The 23317-nt window shown below is 38.5% G+C and overlaps 1 long non-coding RNA gene across 1 annotated transcript in view; it reads left to right on the top strand.

Moving 5' to 3' along the window:
- LOC135577522 (uncharacterized) overlaps positions 1-23317 on the top strand; it is a 104161-nt gene that overhangs the window by 401 nt on the left and 80443 nt on the right. The gene's annotated exons all lie outside the window — the stretch shown is intronic.

Here is a 23317-nt window from a genome sequence, read left to right as displayed (position 1 = left end):
GAAGCATTATGCTCCATTAAATGAAAGCGTAGTTTTTTGTTTCTGGAATGTCATGAATGGCTTTGGGTTGGCTGGTAACTGGTACTCAAAGTGGTACTTTACTAGTAAACTTCCTTTTTTCAGAAGTTCTCCAGACTTGATGCAAACCTAAAATAGAAGTTTGGTGTAAATACTTCAAGCCTAACAACTACAAAAAGCATTATGTTAATCATGCTTTATGGCAAGCAAAGCTGCGCTGGTACTAGCCAACTACAATGCTTTAAAGTAATATAAAAATAGAGTAACAAAACCTGTTGGATAAGGCTAGTATCTTGGAAGAATACCAGTCTGCAGATGAGGAATGCTCCTGGAGCAATGTAACTCTTGCAGACTTGTATCCAGGGATGTTAGAGTTACTTACAAGGCTCATGACAAAGCAGACTCGGAGAAAAGAGTCAAAATACATGTTTGGACAATTAAGGCACAGAAGACACCCTTCTGGAAGACCAAAGCTCAATGTCACCTTAGTCAAAATAAGAGGGTTCAGACCTCCTAAACTGAAGCGACCACAGCCTAGCATATGCAGCAGTAGACATGAAGACATCCAGAATCAAACTTTTGGAAATGAGAATAGAGAACTTCGTGATGACAAGAGGTCCATTAATAATTTGTCTGGTGTGGTACCTTATTCTTACATTGATACAAATGAAATCAAAATGGACTGCTCTGACTCAAGTTTAGTACCTAGAAAAGGCCCAAAATTCTCCAAACGGACTGTTTTTCCTGATGTTATAACTACAATGGGAGAGACGTTTCTAGTTGAAGATGAGTTACAGACTACTGTCTCACTTAATCCAAAATGCAAAGAAAGTGAAAAATTTGCTTACCAGTGTCCTTCAGAATACTGTTTTATAACGTCTGCTGCCAGTTCAGGGTCAACAGGACTTCATCCGGTAAAAGAGAGTAAAACTCAAAAAAATTACTTTTCTTGTGGTGATACCTCAGAGTTGTGTTCATCTACTTGCAGTTCCTATGGCAATAGTCATGCTTTTACACCTGTCGCAAACTGTTCTCTTGCAAGAGCATCAAATACTTTGCTCATAAATCCCGAAAAAACAACCTCTGAAAGACAAATTCCTTCAAAAAGACAAAGTCCTTCAAAGATGCCCCAGAAATACAAAGATGCATTTGAAAAGCTCTACTACAAGCTGTGTCCCCAAGAAATCCAAAAGCCTTTCACATTGACAAGATCTCTTGCAAATTCACAGAACCTTGAAGATAAAGGAAGATTAGTGAAGAGTAATTTAAGTCATTCTGTGAGGTCCCATACACCGTGTGATAGAGAATTTGACAGGATCTATGAGCAATTGTGTAGTGGGGGTGTTCCAAAACTTCCTGGGTTTCAGAGAGCTTCAAATTTAAAGTAGTATGATGGAATACACATGTCAGAAACTGTAAATGCTCTGGTTAACTCGCCTGTTCAAACTTTATCTGCATCTCCCAGAGTTAAAAGACTGGGTAATTTCCAAAACGATCCTCTTTGTTCACCAGTAAAGCGACTGAGAGGTATACCGGAACGTTATCTTTCTTCAACAAAATGTGAACAGATTGCTCACAGAAGAAACGCTGAACTTCAGACCGACGGCATGAGGTTTTTGAACCCATACATTGTCAGTAACCCCAGCATTTTTGACAGTCACAACTGCCAGAGTGAGGTAGTTAAAGGACCTTGTAAAACAATAATATTGTGCAATCTTTGATATTTGGAAAAGGGCTTAAAAATAGATTAGAGCTGGAAGCTGTTTAAACAAGTGGCAGCTTACTTCTTGTGCTATTTGGTCAGTAGAGTTGTTTTACATCTTTGGGGTTTGGGGGATTTTAATTTGCTAAAATATAAGTCGTATCAGGTCTCCTGGATCATGTGAGGAAGTTCACTATATTTAATAACCTTGAAAGTGGTTATACAATGCTCAATAATAGATTGTGTTTTAATGGACTGTGTCACTGGTTTAAATCATCTCAGACAGTGAGCCTGTTAATTAAGGTGGTGTCCTTCTGAAATGATAACACTTTGTAGGTGAACGAATTGAGGCGAACAAATTAAACTTTACCTGGTTCCACTGAAATCATTAGACTTGTTGATTTAAATATTAAATCCAGCCCTTATTTCCAGGTTCCCAGTCATTTCTTCTGAGGCAAGCTGTGACATAGTACATGAGTTTTTCCATCGATGTAATCTGTTAATGCTTTATTCTCAGGGCTCTGGATTTCATGCTGCGTCAGATAAAACTTTTCTTGGTGTTCCTGGTACTTCCTTGCAAGGTTAGTTTCAGAGACTTTATGAATTACTGCTTTAGCAATCACAAGCACTTCTTCAAGGGTAGATCTACAAATCTCAATAGACCGCTGTCTAGGTGACAGCTCTTCTTCCTCAGTAACAGTTGGGTATGTTCAAGTGTTCCTTTAAGGAATCTATACAGAAAAGGGTTTTCTGAATCACATGTAAACAGCAATTTAAGAAGCTTTTCTTTAGGTTAACTGGGACTTTTCCTACTAAAGTGTTGCTTATACCCATTGGTTTTCTCCCTTCCTTTTTTCTATTTTATTTAAAATTTGCTGTTGCTTTTACTTTACATATCTACCTGTTCAGCAGGAAATGCATACTTTATTAATCCTACACTTGAGTAACCACATGCTTTTGTTTGGATTCTTCATCTTTACGAAAACTTGCAATTGAGTTGTTGCATGCTACTGTCACTTGCTTAGGTGAATTAGATTGTTAGCCTGGATAAAAAGGCTTTTACTAATTTAGGACAGTAGAATTTTAGAATTTTCAAAATACACCACCAAAACTAGCTTAGTTTAAGATTCAAAAATGCTAATCTTCTGATTTTCTTTTTAAAATCTAATTTTGGTTTAAAGCATGTCTGTAACATAACATGAACTTTTGTTCCTACTAAGTAAAATGTTTGTTTTATTTTTATGAACCTTGTCATCAAGATAACAACTAACATGTAAAGGAAAATACTGAAGAAGATGCCTTGAAATATTGTCAACTGGTATACAAGAAGAAAATAGCAGAAGAAATGTACTTCTTTGCATGTTTCTTGCCTTGTTGCATTTTCATTGCTGGTTAATTGTAAATAATTTGTTTATTTGAGGTGGACATCTGTTTATTTTGCCTTCCTCAAATTTTAACTAATACTTTATGTATTATGTTTTTTTTTTTTTCTGGTATCAGCAGTTCCTTCTACGTTTTTCTAATGGCATAAGCATTTTTGCAGAAATATAGCTTATACTTAAGTACAGTGTGCAAAATGTATTGGAAATTAAGTTTTGCCAGCACCTTTTGCATTAGAATATTTTTGTAAGGAAACTTGCTCATTGAAGTATGCCAGTGAAGTATTACCCATGTCTTAACAGGCTAACATTTTAACAACATACAGTAGTGTCCATGCTACTCAGCATTGTTCTTATCCTTTTCATACTACTGTTTTCTACCACCAGAATCTGGGATTGCAGGTACCAACTCTGGTTGGCCTAGTGCAGTGAAGAATTACAGCAGTCCCAGAAATGCACAGTACTGTCGCAAAAGGTAAGTTCTTCCTCAAAAAGAAAATCCAAAAGAAATTCTTGGTGCTTTACATCTATATTAAAGGTGTGGAGGCTGTTGCTTACATGTGTCCTTCTAGAATGAAAATCAGATCGGATGCTTGGGAAAGCCCAAGCTAATCAGACCTGCAGACTCAAACACTGGGAAGCAAGTGTCTGGACAAAACTAGCCAGACTTCAGCATGGCTGGCCAGTGAACATAAGGTAGTAAGATGGCTTGACTGAATAGCTACTCCAGTCCTTCTTTCTGTTCCTTGTAGACGCATTTATTATTTTAGATATAACTCAGATGGACTGTCAGCTGACAAGCTTCCTTGGGCCTGTAGTGTGTCGTTCTTGTATATGGTTCCAAGGAGTGAAGCTCTTGTTTAATGGCTACACAGCCCTCAGAAGTTTTATGCTTAAGCCACGTGGCAAAATGCTGCATTTGTAATGAATGGTGGTGGAAAGAAACCAGTATTGTCTTCCTGTCTCAAACTTGATAGCCTTTCTGGAGAAGGTGATTATGAAAGACGTATTTCAGAAAAAGCAATGTTCATAACTAAAACTTTTCTTGAGCTCTGTGTGACTGCTGTTGTACAGCTATAGTGCTATACTGAATTGTCAGATGTAAACCAAAATGGTTCAAAATATGCCATTTCTTAAGTAATATGCAAGGAAATAATTACATTCTCACTTGTATCTTTCCTTTTTAGCTATTGGTGAATACATTCCGAGCTTACATCGGGAAGTTTAAGAGATACTTATATAATTTAGGTTAAGAGAGTAGCATTACGGAGACATTAAAATGACATAGGATGAAAAGTTTTCTCTCTAGCTGAGAGCACATAGGAATGTGGACAAGGAGTCCGGCTGCTGTTTACAGTCAAGATGTTCAGATATCTTGCTTTGATGATTTGTTTCAATTTCATTCTGTTCATCAGAGTTTTGGCAGGCATAGTATTTTTGTGTAATTTACTTTGTCATCTTAACAATTCTTTTCTATAGGGTATCCAGAAAATTAAGCTACACTGTGGGTAAAGATGACAAATCCCAGCAATCGCTTGGGTGACTTCCTGGTTGAAACCCACCAAGGAGCATTCATGGACTGCTACAGAAAAAACTTTGCTTTATAAAGTTTGGGTTTGTTTTGTTTTTCTTTCTTCTTCCAAGAATCAGGGATGTATTTTATGTACGTGTCATGCAGTTAGTCCTGTTTTATGCTTACCTGTAATGTAAATCTTCAGGACTGGTTCATCCCTTCTGACAGGGCGCTTAGTCCTTTGGCTTCATCAGGTATTGCAGGGAATCAGGGTTCTGTTCTATGGCAAAGTTTAAATTTTGTAGTTAGTTGTTAGAGCGAAGTAAGGGCTCAGCAAAACAAGTCAATTCAATGTGAATCACGCTAAAGCCATTTATTACAGAAACAAGTCTCCTTATATACGTAACTATATTCTAATCACGCGTCCACGCTCCAAGCATGGATTCGCTAAATGAGTATCGTGGGCTGTCCATGCGCTGGAGTCTCACTGATGATACGTCCGATGATTCACGCCGCGCCAGGACCCCAGTGATTGAGGAACGCCCGTCTCTCTCACAGCAGATTCTGTTCTCAGCTTCTCGAAGCGGCCTTGAGATTCCTTTGAGCCTGACTAATTCAGCAACAAATCTTTATCTATCAAAACCCCTCCACAGTTAGTAGTGTTTGTTCTAACAGTGCGATCAGTATTTTCTTGTTATCTGCTAATAAGCTTTGATTCTTAACATATTAGTCGTAAGATGAGAATCAAGCTCTTTTTGCTGGATTCCTGCCTGTTTGTGCTTTATAAGGGTATTGACACTACATGAAAAATTCTAAACTGGGGTGGATGATTGAAATGCAGTATTAGATGCTATGACTTGTTATATGCCTGCTATGTTAAATTTTCTACATAGCTCACAGAGTGGATTGTTCAATAAAACTTTATATGTTTCAGTGAATTTGACAGTTATATTCTGTGTTCTGACAAAATATACGTTCTAAATAAAAACCCGTTCTCAACAGCTATCTGCTTTCAACATTTTATTTCAGGTATGTGAATGCTCATGAGGAGTTTGTATCCCTACAGCAAATACATCAGAGTGATGTGGCTGGGTCCCACAGGTTTTCATTGCTGCATTATTTCTTGGCAAGGAGATTATTTTAGTGGTGTCAGGTCAAGTACACTCTGTTTTATCAACCCTGCCCCTTGTCAGCTTTCTGAGCTCCAGAAAAGGAAAAAAATCACATTCCTTTGGCTTTACTTCATTTCTGGGCACACAGGAGTTTTTATGATATTTTAGCTCTTAAAACCAAAATCTTGTTATCTGAAGTGTTTTTCTTGAAAGGAACAAGAAGCCAGTTTCAGTGAGGTTTACAGTAAGACAAGAACTTCTGCAATATGCACACACATTCTGTCCCTCATAATTTGTGTATTATGTTTCCTTCAACAACAGCAAAAAAGATTGTCTTTTAGAAATGCTTTTGTGGCTCATTTTTCTTCCAGTTTCAGACATGAATGAACTGTAGGAAATATGCTTTATGAACTACCTTCTCCTTGAATTTGTTGAGGTAGTTATTTCCCAGTATTGCTTGATACACCAATATACTCTTGCAAAAGCTGGTAGCCCATGGCTTGGACAAGTGTACTCTACGCTGGGTTAAGAACTGGCTGGAGGGCCGGGCCCAGAGAGTGCTGGTGAATGGGGCTGCATCCAGCTGGCGGCCAGTCACTAGTGGTGTTCCCCAGGGGTCAGTGTTGGGTCCAGTCCTGTTGAACATCTTTACTGATGATTTAGATGAGGGGATTGAGACCATCATCAGCAAATTTGCTGATGACACCAAGCTGGGAGGGAGTGTCGACCTGCTGGAAGGCAGGAGGGCTCTGCAGAGGGATCTGGATAGACTGGAAAAATGGGCTGATTCCAATGGGATGAAGTTCAATAAGGCCAAGTGCCGGGTGCTGCACTTTGGTCACAACAACCCCCTGCAGCGCTACAGGCTGGGCGCAGAGTGTCTGGAGAGCAGTCAGACAGAAAGGGACCTGGGGGTACTAATTGACAGGAAGCTCAACATGAGCCAACAGTGTGCCCAGGTGGCCAAGAAGGCCAACGGTATCCTGTCCTGTATCAAAAACAGCGTGGTCAGCAGGACAAGGGAAGTGATCCTTCCCCTGTACTCTGCATTGGTGAGGCCACACCTGGAGTATTGTGTTCAGTTCTGGGCCCCTCAGTTCAGGAAAGACATTGAAGTGCTGGAGCGGGTCCAGAGAAGAGCAACACGACTGGTGAAGGGACTTGAACATAAGACCTATGAGGAGAGGCTGAGGGAGCTGGCGTTGTTTAGTCTACAGAAGAGGAGGCTTAGAGGTGACCTCATCACTCTCTATAACTACCTGAAGGGAAGTTATAGCCAGGTGGGGATTGGTCTCTTCTCCCAGGCAGTTAGCAATAGGACAAGGGGGCATGGGCTTAAACTCTACCAGGGGAAATTTAGGCTGGATATTAGAAAGAAATTCTTTACAGAGAGAGTGGTCAGGCTTTGGAATGGCCTGCCCAGGGAGGTAGTGGACTCGCCGTCCCTAGAGGTTTTTAAACTGAGATTGGACATGGCACTTAGTGCCATGATCTAGTAAACGGACTAGAGTTGGACCAAGGGTTGGACTCTATGATCTCTGAGGTCTTTTCCAACCCAGTTGATTCTGTGATTCTGTGATTCTGTGAATACTGAGAGATTACATAACTCAATGTTTTCTGTTCTAAAGTAAATTAAATGTAAACTGGAGTTGGGTTTTGGACATGTTCTGACTCTAGATATGATGTCTACACTGCAACCTGAATATAGGCTTACCAAAGTAGGAAGGTAAGTTTGTTTAAGCTACACAGCAATAGTTCATTGTCTCCACGAAAATTACTTTGAAATAATTTTAAGAGGTGGTTCTTGAAAAACCTTGAGCTGTTGGAAGGTAAGCACATCCCTTTTTATTGCTAGCAATAGCAAAGAAAAATGGGAGAAGCTTACACAATTATTTTTACAGTTTGATCCTCCGACATCCACTTGAGTCTTAAGACTCTTAAAAGTATGATATAACCAAAAGTCTGTGGTGTTTTTTTCCTAACAATACTGTTTAAACAGATGCATCTGCAGTGATTGTCAGATGCTATCATGACTACTGGAGTATACCTGTGTGAGACTCACCAAAATTTCGTGGTGATACTTGATCTCTCTTCTGTTTTGAGCTCCATTCTTCTTCCCTTCCAACGAATTTTGCTTCTTCCACCATGTTTCGTCGTTTACTCTTTCCGCACGATACTTGAATGCGAAGCTTACTGTTAATAAAAACAGCTTCATACTGCTTCCCTCTGCTTCAAAATTTTTATGAAGAGCACTGGAAAAACAGGTTAGGTTACTGAGACAGTATAAACCTAGAACCTAGTATCTCCTTATTTTGTTGTAATTAGTTGAAGCTAGAATTTAACTAATCTGTGATAGTTTATATAGGTCTTTCTCCAATGACATGAAGATGAAGCAATGTTGAATGTGCTATTTCATGTAAGAATTCAGTAGTCATTTGAAAACTATCCCCAAAAGTCATTTAAAAAAAAAAAAAAGAAAAAGAAAAATAGGTCATTAAGTTGCTTATTTAAGCAGACAGAGGGTAACGAGCTCAAGGAATAAAACTAAATCTGGAATGTGGTAGCGCTATTTCGTTGGAAACAGTTGATAGGCCATTAAAGATGATCCTGAAGCGGGGAGAGTCTGTGAGAGCAGCAGTGAATAATTTAATGGAAGCAGTCACTGAATGTGGAAGGGAAGCATGCATTGAAGGAGAATATTTACAGAAGTGCCCTGCTTTTAGCAAGCTATGTTGCAAGGGAAAGCAGCTGCTGAAAATTGGCATAAATAAATAGCTAGACTAAACAGTAGAGACTATGAATACAGAGGAAACTAGATGCACCTAAAGGCTGTGAAGTGGACTTACTGTATTATGTATACTTGGATGAGAGGAGTGTGTACTTCATTTCCATTAAATTAATGATCAGGCTGAAATGACGGATGGAAGCTGGGTAACCCGTAGAAGTTCTTTGGCTTTGAGATTTTTAGAGGAAAGGCATAATCAAGAGTGCAAATGCTGTGAGAAAATTGGGAAATAGCAACTTTTATACAAAATGTACACAAGTTGCATTAAAATACACATGAAACGAGGGATGCTGTATGTTGGAAAACAGTAGAAAATGGACTCTTGGGCATGTGTTTATTTGCTTGAGAGATTAAGATGGCTTTCTCTTTTAATCATCTCAGAGGGCTGAGTATTGGATCTGATTGGTGCCAGCTAAATGGAAATTTTCTATAAATGTTTTGCATATTAATGGTATTCAAACAATTTTGATATGCAAGTTTAAGCAAGACTGTATGATAAATATTTTACTACTTATTTTGCTGCTACTAAGGAACAAAGTAGAAGTCTTTCCAATCTAATTAAATTAAGTTAGTATCTCATGCACTGATATCTCTGTGTTTAGCTTTGGATCTTTGGCATTGGATTTGCCATCCTCCTTCCCCCCGCTTAGGCTCTTAGTAAGGGTCGTCATTTAACGTTTCTTCATTAAAATGGGTTTTATCAATGCTTTGACAGTATTTACTTTTGCTTATCCAATGGTAGTCAGTCTAAGACCATGATAATATGGTTGCTTTAATTCCAAGTCTGCCTGGTTTCTGCAGCCTAAGAACCAATCATAAACTGACTTGATTTCTGCACACAAAAGCAAGTGCTAGCCAAGACAGGCAGTGAGACTGGGCAGCTTTGGATGCAAGGGCTGGCCTTTTGGTCTTGCATAGAAGTTAAGGCAAGTTAAAGAGGCTTGTTAACTATGAGCTAAACAAAACATGAACCAGGCTGTCAAAGAACTATTTATTTTTTTTTTTCCTTGTTAAATTTGTCACATCTCTGGATATGTCCACCCACTTCTGCCTTTACAAGAGGTGTTGGTTCTTTGTACTGTGGGTTTTTTTGTTTGTTTCTTGTAACTGCTTTTAGGGTTTTATTTTTCAGGACCTGAAACACTTGCAGGGCTCTATGTGCTTGAGACTTTCAGACTCCTTGACACTGTGCTCTGCATGGATTTTAAAGGCTCTAACATCCTTATTCTGAGAAGGCAGAACTCTCTGACACTTAGAGGTAGGCACATTATTAGTTGGTGCAAAAGTAATTGTCGGTTTGGACTGTGAATTTTAAATCATTATAACTAGACTCAAACACATCTTTAAAAATCAAAATAGGAACCATTACAGTCAACACATTTTTGCCAATAATAAATAAGTTTGTTTATTCCTGCGGCATAAAAATCCATGCTTCGGGATTTGACAAACTCTTGGAAAGCATGTTCTGCATCCTGCTGGTATTGGAAGCTTTTTCCCTGCAAAAAGTTGTCAAGATGCTTGAAGAAGTGACAGTCAGGCGACTATGGCAGATGAGGCAAAACTTCGTAGCCCAATTTATTCAACTTCTGAAGCGTTGGGCAACATGCGGTTGGGCATTGTCTTGGAGAGGAATTGGGCGCTTTCCATTGACCAAGGGCTGGCTGCGGGCTTTGCAGTTTTCAGTGCATCTCATTGATTTGCTGAGCATACTTTTTGGGTTTCGCCAGGATTCAGAAAGCTGTAGTGGATCAGACCAGCAGCAGACCACCAAACAGTGACCATGACCTTTTTTTGGTGCAAGTTTGGCTTTGGGAAGTCTTTTGGAGGTTCTTCTCTGTCCAACCACAGAGCTGGTCATCGTCAGTTTTTGTACAAATTTCACTTTTCATCAATCCATCACCTTTTTCACCTTTCCAATTTGCTTCAAATGCCAAACAACTGTAGGATGGTTGACGCTAAGTTCTTCAGCAACTTCTCCTGTAGTTGTAAGATGATCAGCTTTGATGATTGCTCTGAACTGGTTATTGTCAACTTGCAATGGCCGGCCGCTACCCTCCTCATCTTCAAGGCTCTCATCTCCTTTGTGAAACTTCTTAAACCACCATTGCACTGTACGTTCCTTAGCAGTTCCTGGGCCAAATGCCTGGTTGATGTTGTGAGCTGTCTTCACTGCTTTATGACTCATTTTGAACTTGAATAAGAAAACCACTCAAATTTGATTTTTGTCTAACATTTCCATAGTCTAAAATAAACATAAAATATATAGCAAGTAACAAGTCATTAGCAAAAAAAAAAAAAAAAAAAAAAACAGAAGAAAAAAGAAAAAAAAACATAAATCAAGAAAATAACATTAAAATGATGCATAAAATAACCACATTTATTTAAGAATGTATCCCAATATCAAACGGAAAATTTCAACAGTGTGAAAGCCACAATTCCTTTTGCACTAGCCTAATACATCACGATGCCTTACTCTTTCCTGCTTCTACTACTTAATGACTCCTGGAACATAAAAATAAAACCCCACTCTATAAAAGGTTACCATCTGATGAGTTTAAAGTCTTAAGATGAATGTGCACACAATATGTGAATTATTTGGGGAAATAAAAAGGCTCTTTCTACTTTTGTAAAATAGATGAAACAATGGCAGTGAAAAACCCACACAGAATATTAAACATCACATAGAATATTAGAAGGAAAAAATCCTCCCTAGGAGATTTAATGTTACAGATATTTGGCTAATATCTTTAATGTGGGCTGGATACAACATAACATTAGTAGAGGAGTTGAGATTTGAGATATATCCTGGTATTGCTCAGAGAAGGAAACTAAAGATATATAAGGATATTGTTAAATCTTGCAAGATGTGCAATTACTACTTTAAACAAGCTATTAACTTATTCTCCAATTAGCTTTAGATATGTTGTGTTATTACCATAGACCAATCACCGTAAGGAAGTATAAAATGTCGAACAGATGATCGGTTTTTAGTTTAACTAAATCGTTAAGTGTGCAAGCATGAAACACAATTTCCTTCCAAAGGTGGTGTTAAAACCTATATAGAAGAGTAGTTATACTCTGCTAGAGCTCTACAGACAACAGGGTAGGTCTTTTGGGACTGTTTGAAAGTTGATGGTTGTTTTAAACTAAGGATTAATTTTACTGGAATCAATACCATGTGAATGCTGAGATACCAGCTTCTACAACTCCTTTCCAAAATGTCTTCAGAAGGGCAGGTCCTTCAAAGTGGCAGTCTGGATCTTATTTCTTGCTCAGTCTCTAAATGTGCTTGGAAGACACTTTAGAACACTTAACTTACCCATTTTCTAACATGGTTTGGTATGTCAGTTTGTCAGGGTATTGCCTCTAATCATTCACTGTTTTTCCAGAACGAAGAAGCAGATATCACTTTATGATTACATATTTGGTTTATGAAGCCACTTCAAATGTTCTCTCCTTTGTAGTATGAATCAAGCCCATACATCTCATGGGATCATCATGAATGGCTTCTACGTTTGTTGTGTTTTCAGCAGCCAGCTGCTCACTGTTGAGATAAATGCTAACTTTGGAAGCCATCATGGTGGGGTTAGATGATCTTTCTTCTTCATCCTCCTCTAATGAAGGGCCTTTCTTTCTCCTCGGCTTTCTGCGTTTTCCCTTGACACTGTGATCAAGTGAGGCATAACACATCTGATGGGCAGACTCCACCTAGATGAACATGCACTTTAACATTCAGTAGTTATGCTTGCTCTAAAGTTATGTCTAAGACTTTGAGTATGTCTACACCGTAATCATAATAGTGGCTGAAGTTTACCCAAATTAGCTCATTAAAAGCACAAATGACTCAGCTGTGGCAGCACAGAAAACAGACCAACATAACCTAACAGTAAATGGCTCGTGTTCTTGGGGTAGTGTTGGAACGAAAAAGGACTCAGCATTCTGATTCAATGTGAATCACGCAGAGATATTTATTACAGAAACAAGCCTCCTTATATATGCAACTATATTCTAATCACGTGTCCACGCTCCAAGCATGGATTCGCTAAATGAGTATCATGGGCTGTCCATGCGCTGGAGTCTCACTGATGATACGTCCGATGATGGGACCCCGCTGATTGAGGAACACACCTCTTTCTCACAGGAGATTCTGTTCTCAGCTTCTTGAAGTGGCCTTGAGATTCCTTTGAGCCAGACTAATTCAGCAACAAATCTTTATCTATCAAAACCCCTCCACAGGATAGTGGCAGCTATTATTGGAAAGACTCACTGTGGGACTGAGGGTACTTTATATAATTGGTCCAAGTTCTTTGGGATGTAAGACATTATTTGATCTCTTTTTCTTCTTCCTGTTTTTGTTTGTTTGTTTTTTAAATTATAATCCAGTTACTAGCAACATTTTTCATAGGCTTGGTCTGTGCAGAAAACTAAAGATGGGTGATTCTTGTCTGTAAATATGATCTCATTTGCAGTGCAAAACGTATGCCTCGTGTGTCTTTCCCGTGTTTTTCTCTGTGTTTTTCAAGCCAAATTATCAAACATTTTTCATATTGGAATTTTCATAGGTTAGTCTGTTTCTGTGAAGTATAATAAAGCAAATGTCTAGATTTAAAATAGAAAAAAAAAAAAAAATTCCACCACCTGGAAGTATCCTGAGAGAGAAGCTGGAAATCAACTCAGGAAATCAATGCTAGGAATGCTTCGATTACAGACAAATTTCAGCTGAAGGTTGCATGCTTTTAGGCATCCAGGTATCTCAACAAAATATAAATTGATACAAAACCAGGCATTTATTTAAGGCATATAGATTTTGTGTTGGGCAAGAGAGAGCCAGTCAAACTCATGATTATCACGTGATGCCGCTTGTGTTTTCACTTGAATGATGTCCAAAATAAATACAAGTAATTCTTTACGTAAGCCATGTCATTAGATGTAGGCTCAATTCAACCTGATCTGCATGCCTGTGACCGAGCTTTATTATGCCATATGGATGGAAATGAGCTGTCTATAATTCTCCTGCTCCCTCATTAATGTCCCAGATGGACAAAGGGTCAAGTCCGTGCTTAAATTTCTTGATGAACTACGACACTAATGCATGGTAATTTTCGTGAGGAGCAGCGTGAAAATTTTTGTTATATATTGTCGTGGGATACACACAAAAATTCTGAGACAGACCACATTACCCTAATTCAGAAATCCAGAATCAAACTTCGAGATACCTGTAGCTGGTTAACTGGCCTTTGAGGCTGGGACTTCATCTGCCCATAACAACATTCCTCTATAGTTTATCAAAGTAGAAAAATGTTTTAGTTATTAAGGCACACTACTGAGCCAAACTCAGAAAGGCCAAAACTCCCCAGACAGAAAAATGGCAGTCCATTTCTGCAACCGAGAGAAAAGAATTCCATAGTTTGTGTTGTCAACAATTTTACTGTATTCTTTGTGGTGGGCTGATTTTTGCTTTCTGTAATTGAAGCTACTATTTTGTTGTTTACTCTGTGACAGCCATTGCTATACAAGCTAAATAATTAATATCAAAACCAGATGCTCAATAATAAGAGAGCAATGTCAAGAAGCTGTTAACAGAACTACTATTTCATAGGAATTCGGCCAAAGGTTGGACTATTAGTTTACCTGTAAGATGAAGTAAAAGTCAGAAATCGATAAAGAAAAAAGTCAATAGCTTTGAAATTATTTTTGTAATTGTCGTTAACTTATGCATTCAACTTATGCATTTAACTTATGCATTAAAAGGTGTAGCTGGAACAGAGCAGTCAAGGAGAGAGACTAGATGGTACTCTCAGAATGAGATTAGAGCAGGTTCTTAACACACTTCTTTGGTTTTGCTGTAGCTGGATTCCTTCAGGGGGCTGATGTTTTGTTTGGTCCGTAAAGGAATGCTGAGGTAAAATAATACAGGAATACACGTTTCCCGTGTTGCCAGCCACAGGTGGCGGAGGCAATGGATGTGCACCTGCTGAGAAGACAGAGATTTTTTTCCCTGGTTGACTGGCTCCAGCTCATCTTGGGGACAGCCCCTTTATGGGCTTTGTTCCCTAATTATGCTGGGGTTGCAAAAGCTCTCTTAGTTTTGTTTTATTTCAAGCCAGAGATGTGTTTATGATGTTGAAACAAGAGAAGATAACCCTTGGTAGTAAAAAATCACAAATCACATGGAATTCTATGATGCAGGTTTCCTTCATGTCAGAACTCTCTTTTAAAAGGGACAAAACAGAGATGTAACTTTCTGACAGGCTTGTAGTTGTTTTTATCACATTCTGCTTCCAGTGGCCATTTATCCTTCCTTCCTTTTATACTAAACAACCAATTTCCAGTCCTTTCTTTTCTCCTAGAGTTCTCCCAAAGGTGTTTGAGGGTTCTCCATCACAGCAATACTACTTTTCATGTTGAGAGGCACTTTTTTACAAGGTACAGACATTCTTGAGGAGGGATGACACCTCCATGAAGCAGCTACATATCATTCTGATTTTTCAGAGAAGGAGTTAAAAGAAAGGGACATCATACCTTGAGAAGATGTTGTCAGGCCACGTCAAGAACCATCAGTGCTTGTAACGTGGTTAGTCTACAACTAGTCACTCGGCATTTGCATCCTATGCAACCTGTCCAAAACTACGAGAAGTCTGTGTCAAAGGCAAGAGCTTTTAAGTCTCAAGTTAGTGCCTAAATAATAAGGGTCATCCTTGTCCTCCTTCCTTCTTCTCCTACAAAATCTCTTTATTTATTTTATTTTTTTTTTTTTCAGGGAACAAAACCAGTATTGTTGCATAAGAGAAGTGAAGCACGTGTAACTGAGATAGAAATTACAACCCTGTGATTCGTTTGAAAGAGAGTCAATACCTAAAATAAAGTTCTGATCTAAGTATGTACCTTTTTCTTGATCCTGAATGCTGTCATTTATTTTTCTGATTCAGGAATCCTTTTTTTTCCCTGGTGTTTCCAGGCAGAAGGAGAACTCTTAGTTTTAATTTTTTATTTTAATCTTTTCAGCCCTTAATTGAAGTGCAGGAGGAAAACAAATTTTTGATGACAAGTATTATTTTTGTGTTTCCGATTCTGATTTAACTTGGAATTATTATCTGGAAAAAAGTAAAGGTTTGAAAAAAAAGTTGTTTCCCTTTTCAGTCTTAGGTTTAACATCTACAGTATTTGAGCAGTCCCACTTCTCTAGGACTTTAAAAATATTCTAGCAAAACAAAAGGCATAAAACTGGGATTTCTAATACAACGTACCAATGTGTTAAACCTCACTATCTATAGTTCTTTCTTAAACATGATTTAGGAAATTGCATAGGTGTGGGGAGATTAAGAAAACAATATTTATATGTATTCCTAGCTGAACACAACTGAGTTTATTTTTAAATTTATTTTCCACAACTCTGACTTAAACACCTGGTTGTATTTCAGGGGAATGTATACAAACATACGTGTGACTTCAGGTTGTTTTGGTTTTTGTCTTTGCCATAGGAGCTATTTGTTTGTCAGACAACACTAGTTGTATCTGAGAAACAACAGCAGTTTTCATTTACCCTATAAAACCATAGTAAAGGCATGATCAGAGACATACAGGTGCCACTCTGAGTTCTCTATGTTTTCCCAATGTCCGTTTCAAGTTAATCTTACTTTCCAAGTACAAAATACGCGAGATTTTGATTATATATCTTAGCTTTACAGATATACAACTCGCAGCTCTTTCCCACGTGTTCTTGTACTACCCTTACAGCTGTTGCCAGTTTGCTGTTTACATTTATAACTGAATACATTAAATATTTACTACTTTGGCAACAGCAGCAATAGAAGAAAAGCTGAATACCTGTGTGAAGAAAAAAATTCGCCTCCTCAGATAACTACACTGCTGTCCCTGTATGTATAATAGCAGATGCAACCCATGACGGTTAACTGGTTGTGCTGGTTGTTGATGGAGAGTGAGAAATAAACAGAAAGAGAAGTCTATTAGACTAATTATAGTCTGTTCTGAAATAGTCTCTTGTATTCTATACTCTAATTTTAATTATCATTCAAGTAATTTACTGTCAAATGTAGAAAAAGCAGATTATTATTTTTTATGTATTACATATTTCTTCCAAAGCTCCTGTAGCACTGTGTTCAGGGGCATTCTCACTCTATTGCAATCAAATTGCATATTTTTAAAAAAATTTGTTATATCTTTGAAAAAAAAAGTCCTAAGCAAAAATTAGGCCCCTGGAAATAGTACATTATGATTCTAATGGGATAAGCTCAAATTTCATCAGGGTTTTCTGTCATAGTCTATCTCCGATGGGGAAAAGCCAGAGCCATTGTAGTTTGTTCATAAGAAACTATATTGAAGCTATTCTTAGACTAATGCGCTCCTCTGTGAAAGAGTTCATCATATAGCCAAAGGTTTCATGAGAAGGACGATTCTCGTTTTATTGTTCCAAGCTGGGAAGTGTAAGTGGCAGAAGTACTATATTTAATCATTATAAAGGTGAGAGTGTTTTGACTATCTAATACCTGAATCTCTCTAGTATTAATTATATATTCCTGTTCTGCTGTTCTTTCACTTCTATTTGGAAACAGGGTCAAACTTGGAGTTGCACCCAAGTAAACACCTACCTTCGGTAATTTGCTCCATCTGGATGATGTTTTTACTTTTCTGAGCTTAGGGATGGAGTTACTCGTCTCCTCTTAGTATATTTTACAGTGCTGTAAACTATATTCAACAACAAAATACAGGCAAGTAAAAGACTTTCTAAAGACATAGTTACTTGTGCCTTTTCTCCTTTTTAAATCTATTATTGACGACTTTCTCTACCAACAGAGAAAAAACACGGGAACAAATAAACTTTTGGTCACTTGTCAGGTTTTCTCTTTGCAGGGCTCGTTATACTGTAATTGGAGGGGGATGGAGAGGAGGAAGCAAACCAAAAAGAATAACCAAACAAACAGAAGCCCCCCAGACATTCTAAACTTTCCTGGATTAGTTTATGCAATTCAATACTACTGCAACTCAAAGGAGAAGGTATAATCTTGTACTTACCTTTGGGGGCAGGGGACAGATTTAACAATTTGGGGCTAGAAATAGGTGTTTGTCCTCCTAACAGCATAAGAATAGGTAGCAGAAGTACTATGTTTGGTTCCTTCTTGTTCTAATGTATTTTGTTTAGAGAATCTCTCACAAAGGCTAACAGGAAGATACCATACTTCGACCAGTTTCTCCTACGGAAAAGGAACGTGAGGTGCGCAATATAGATACATGTCTAGCTGGACATGCCATCTATGGTATCGACTCATCATTCATACAAGCAGATTAATTACTTTGGTCGCTACCGGATTTAAAATGATCATCTGGAGCACAAAATTATTTGCTTCCTGTCCTTTCTGCAAATTTGTCAAGATGAGATAAAATTAGTGTTTTCCCCCCTCTCCAACTGAATGGTGAGATAAATAATATTACATACTAATGACCCTTAGATAAAGAAACCCATTAAAAGACTGATGAATGTTAAATTAGCATTAAACATGCTTCCACCTGTGTGAGTTTTTAAGGCAAGATTAATTCTCCGGAAAGGATTCCTTAAACTGCAATTAATTAGTGCACAACTAATTGCTTTGTAAGTTATCAGCTTCATACTTCAGAAGGGAAGCAGCGCATTGTAAAATAAGCCTTCAGCACAGTAAATATATTAAGCACAAAACTAACACCAATCCTTAGTCTTCATTAATAAACCTTAATTAAGGAAGGTTTAAGCTGTCGATGATGACTCATCATCATCATGATTATTATTAATAATTTGAATTCAGAACCCTGACCAACTTGCTTGGAATACTAGTGCTCTACCAGTGTGTTTTTACTGCTGATTTGTTTACAAGTTTATAATACTGAAAAGATAACACTTACCTGTTTTTGTTGTTTCTAGGAATACTCCCCACCCTTTATCCAACAGACAATCAAGTTATGTTGGCAAACCTTGGATGCTCTTTTGTGTTGGACCTGGCAGCATGAATCTATCTCTACAGCTGCCACCAGTCTTTAAGGTCTCCAGCCTTTTTTTTTCCACCAGCTTTCTTAAAAACAGGAAGCGTGGTTCAGGCTTATGCAACCTCACTAGCAAACTGGCAGTCTCCTTCAGTGTTTGCCTCATTCAAATGTGTAATTTCCTTCAAAGGAATTTGAAATTCATTTGCATATGTAATTATGTATGTCTTTATTAGTGTATTTATTATCCACCTGCCTTGCCACAGAAGAGCATGTAGAGGAATATTAGTTCCATTTTATGTGATATAAACCTGCTTTTGTGATATTCACATGAGACCCACGCTCTAAGTCTTCCTGTTTGTGATGTTGTGTTGAATTCAACAAAAGTATTTAGATACCTCTTAAACTGAATTACAGATCTATATTACCTAGGTGTGCTATTTGACTCTTTATCTCTTGAGATTTCTAAACCAAGCCTGAAAGTTCATCTCCGAGAGAGACTATGGTTTAGCTGAAATAGGATTCAGAGGCACGATGCAAAAATGATACCATTGCCAGCTCTGGAAGGTCAGGTTAGGATATCATGATATGTTTCCTCTATTCTTTAAAGTCTATAAATCTGGACCCACAATCCAGAACATTTGTGGGAAGACAGGGTACATCAGCATGTGGCTTACGATGTGTATTTATCTTTAAAATTTAATGAAACATGCCCGTGTTTGGGTAGAGAAGCCATTGGAGTAGCTTCTTCCAGAGGAAGATTGCACTCTGAGCACCGTCAAAGAAGTTTTCTGTTAACTTCTGAGGGCTTGGTTTTTTTATGGTTTTTGTTTATTTGTTTGTTTTTGCAGAGCAGATGATTTTATTTCCAATTGTGCACAATGTAGAAGGCGGAACGGTTTCTCAACAGAAAAAGTGAATCACATGACTACATTTATCTTTTTTGAATACCTACATTGAAATAGCCCTCAGTGTAGTCTAAGGAGCAATGTAAAACATTGTTCTTCAAGAAAAGTTCTTATGTGAGAATATAACCTGTGCAGTATACGCTTATTTCAGATGTTATTACTTTGGAAAATTATTTTTACATTAACTGCCTTAGATCAATGCTTAAGAAATAATATACTGGATTAGCATCTTATTTGAACATGAAGGAGCAGGTTAGTCTTGATTAATATAATATAACCTTCCATCTGAGTCCAAAGGTGATATAGACTCTTAACTATTTAGAGCTTTATCATAATGAAGAGAGTTGATGAGGAGAAATTAATAGAAAAACGCTGAAAATTGTGGGAATTCTTCTACTTTATACCGTTCTTGAGGTTGTAATTAACATGATGAAAATTCGCATGAAAATGACACTATTTTAAAGTGGACATAGCTTTGGCATCTGCCAGCAACTGAATTTAGAGACCACACTCATCAATACGAGTAGAATCAAAATTTCTCATCGATAAACCAAAAGGCATGGGTCCATCACATTTCACTGAAAACCAGGATATATAATAGAACTAGAACTCCTTTTGGTAAGTGATGCATTCTATCATCTGTAGTCTGAGCTGTGGCTTAAAGCAGGGAAGACATAGAGTTTTATGAAGTGGAGACTGCAATTCATGTGTTTGAAAGTAAAGGTTTTGTCACAAGCCCAGGGAAGGAGAAGGACTCAAGCAGTTATAAGGACTGGATTGAGTCATTCCATTTGTACGATCAAGTGAACAGAAGAGTCCTGGGGCCATCTGATAGGAGTCTGCACCTCAAGAGGAGGCCTCTTGTTAAGCAAAGAAGGATCTTGTACTGAAAGAGAAGCTGGGGAGAGTGGGAGATACGCATTGTAATACTGGAGACAGTTGCTTAGTTTCTCAGCTAAGAGCATGAGGAGAAAATCCGAGATCTGCAGAGGATTCAGAATGAAATTATTTGCTGCAGGCTGTAAAATCCATTGTGAATATAAAGGACTTCTTACTTTTCTTTCTTGTCCTTTATATCAGTGTTACATTAAAAAACTTAGTGAGCCAGTAGCGTGCTTAAAGTGCTGTTATTCGGGATGATAGAGACAAGGACAAATCAAGTCCAATTTTAGAAAGATGGGACATAAGGTAATATTATTCCATCCACATCTATTGTGCACAAAGACATTTCCTCTTCTTTTCAAAGTCCCCAAGCTATAAACTGCTGGGTGCATATTCTGGGAAAGTATCTCTGACTGCTTGGCTACTTATGTGATCTTTGGTAAACATATGCTGCTGATGTCTCCAAGGTAAGAACCTATGTCAAGTGGACATCTGACGTGGCTGGGAATAGCTGTTGGTATTTAAGTGCTTGGAGAAGGTAAATGGAGTATTATTAAATATTGACGTGCACAGCTGTATATGAAGGAGTAAGTCTGCTCAAATGGAGTCAAGCAAACAGTAGTGTTTGGCTAAAGGCTTACATGATTGAGTGAAGCTGACTGAGACAACACTTGACAAAGTAAAAAAAAAAAAAAAAGAGCTTATGAGGTAGTATTTTGTTTGTTGTTTTAGAGAACGACAAGGAGAAGCATCCTAAAGTAGGCATGAAATACAGCTCTACCTTAGGGAGGAAAGGCATACTTAGAAAGAAGAGGGTAGGTCTCAAATTTCTTTCTTTGAGCTTAGCTAAGTCTTCCTAAGCTTGATATTAGTGTAGAGAAAGGGGGGCAGGGGAGAAGTATGTTATGGATGTAGGGGGGGGTGTTGCTTTTTTGTTTGTATGTTTTTGTCTTGAATATACATTGTGCCATCTACAGAGTGGAATAGTTAGAAAACCTGGAAGTGCCTGTGTTCAGTACTCATGTTCTAGTAGATGGTAACTCACACTTACTATGAAGTTCCTTCTACATGTGTGTTTATCCATCAGTGGTATATATGAAACTGGAAGGCTTACACTAAATTTTTGAGGAAGGAGATATGTGGCAGCAGCCAAACAGGTTAGATATCTGTATCTAACTTTTGTGATGAGATAGCAGAATGTTGCCATGGAGCATGGAGCTAAGTCAGTGGCTGACCAAGGAAAGATTATAATAGTGCTGAGATCCCAAGAGAGGAAGTGAGCCAGTTTCCAGAAGCAATACAGTTATCAGAATTTTTATATTTAAAGGGCTTTTCTGGTTGGGGATGAAGCATGGAAGGATGGAATGTTTTACTGTTGGTGTCTTAAAAAGGTAACAACACCCTTAGCAGTTGCCAGCAGGCTCTTCCAAGCCTGGAATTTGCTCTACATGAGCAGAAACCTCAAGGGAAAAGAATTTTCAGCCTTATTGACCTGAAAGCAGTTTCAGAGTTTTTTCCTTTCCTTTCCTCTACCCTAAGAAATCAAAAAGCTGTCTTGAATCCTTCCTCTCTGTTTTCAAAGAAGAAAGTGTTTTCTACGCCACTGCAAGAACTCTTGCTCCGAAAATGAGCGTTAAAACTAAATACTATATTTTTCAAGTGTATTTAAAGAAAATGCAAATTTAACAGGTAGCTGGCACAAGGCTTCAATGCATTGGACTTGATAAATCTGCATCTCTTATTTACTTAACAAGTAAATCTTGGGAGTTTTGCACAGGTCCATGTGGTGGGTTCGATAATCAACGTCTAGGATACCTGCAGACTGGTCCCTGTTTGCGTGGAGACAGTGTGCCTGAAAGTCTGTGTTCGTTAGTACCTGCTCTATCTATGCGTCGCTCCACACGTGTGTGAGTCCATGTCTTTCTCTCCACGAGCATGTGAATTGATTTTGTTGCGCATGTGCATCTGCGCTAGTATTGAGCTCAGCGGAGTGTGTCTGTTGACACTTGGTGTGCGTTGGCTGTGCCTGTGTGTAACACAGCGCAGTCATGATTGCTCAAGTGAACAGAGAAAAGGGAAACCATCTAGGTAGAGGCAACAAAGGAAAGCCGAGGCAGGATTGACGTTTGCTAGACAGAGACGGATTCGCTGCGCTGATATTTCTCAGTTACACGAGAAGAAAGCTGAGCGGTAGATCGACCAGAGAAATGTTTCCGAAGAGGGCATTTAGCGAATGAACAGCAGTGTGCGCAGCTTTCAGGAGTGTGCCTGAAAGGTGCCCAAACCAGCACAGCCTGTCTTCAAAAGCTAGTGCCTATGTGACTGCATTGATGCACGTTCCCGTGTCTGCAAGTGTATAGACGGCTGTTTCATGTTCACACAAAGGCAAGTGGTCCGGTTTTTCTTCTGTGCATGCACACGCGACTACGTTCTCGCTTGCCGACAGAGGTAAGTCTATGCATGCAAAGCTAAGTGGTACAACACGTTTGCATATGTTTTGGTAAACAATCGAGTGTGCGTGTTCAGGCACTTGCAGACGTCTCCACAGATCCAGTTCTGAAAGCCCTGCACCCCAGGACTTGAATGTATACACAACCAATTGCACCCGTGTGCTCGATCACATATTCAGAGGGACGTCTTTAATCTCACAGAAGCACGAACGTATTTGCGTTCAAGCGTATATCAGAAACAATGTGTGAACAGAGGAGCTGCTGGTATTTTCTCTGTTCGGTGTGTTGTAGTGCATTCTTTGTAGAAGGCACTAGATGGCAGCAAAGACCGTGAAATAATTAACCTCAGTCTAACCCTAGGTATTTGCAATTGTTTCTTACTATAGATGCATTGGATGTTAAAAATTCCCCCAAATTGTAATGAATCTGCAATAATTGTGTGAATACAAGCATCACAAGAGCATCCAGTTTTTGGAGCACTTATGGAGCGTGACAAAGCCAGACAGAGCCTGACAAAGCCCCACAGAGCCCAACAGGGCTTGGCAGAGCCTGATAGAAGTCGACAGGGCCCGACAAATACTGACAGCACTTGACAG

The sequence above is a fragment of the Columba livia genome (genome assembly GCF_036013475.1).
Source record: "Columba livia isolate bColLiv1 breed racing homer chromosome W unlocalized genomic scaffold, bColLiv1.pat.W.v2 SUPER_W_unloc_5, whole genome shotgun sequence".
Classification (NCBI taxonomy): domain Eukaryota; kingdom Metazoa; phylum Chordata; class Aves; order Columbiformes; family Columbidae; genus Columba; species Columba livia.
This window is presented reverse-complemented; position numbering and strand designations above follow the sequence as displayed.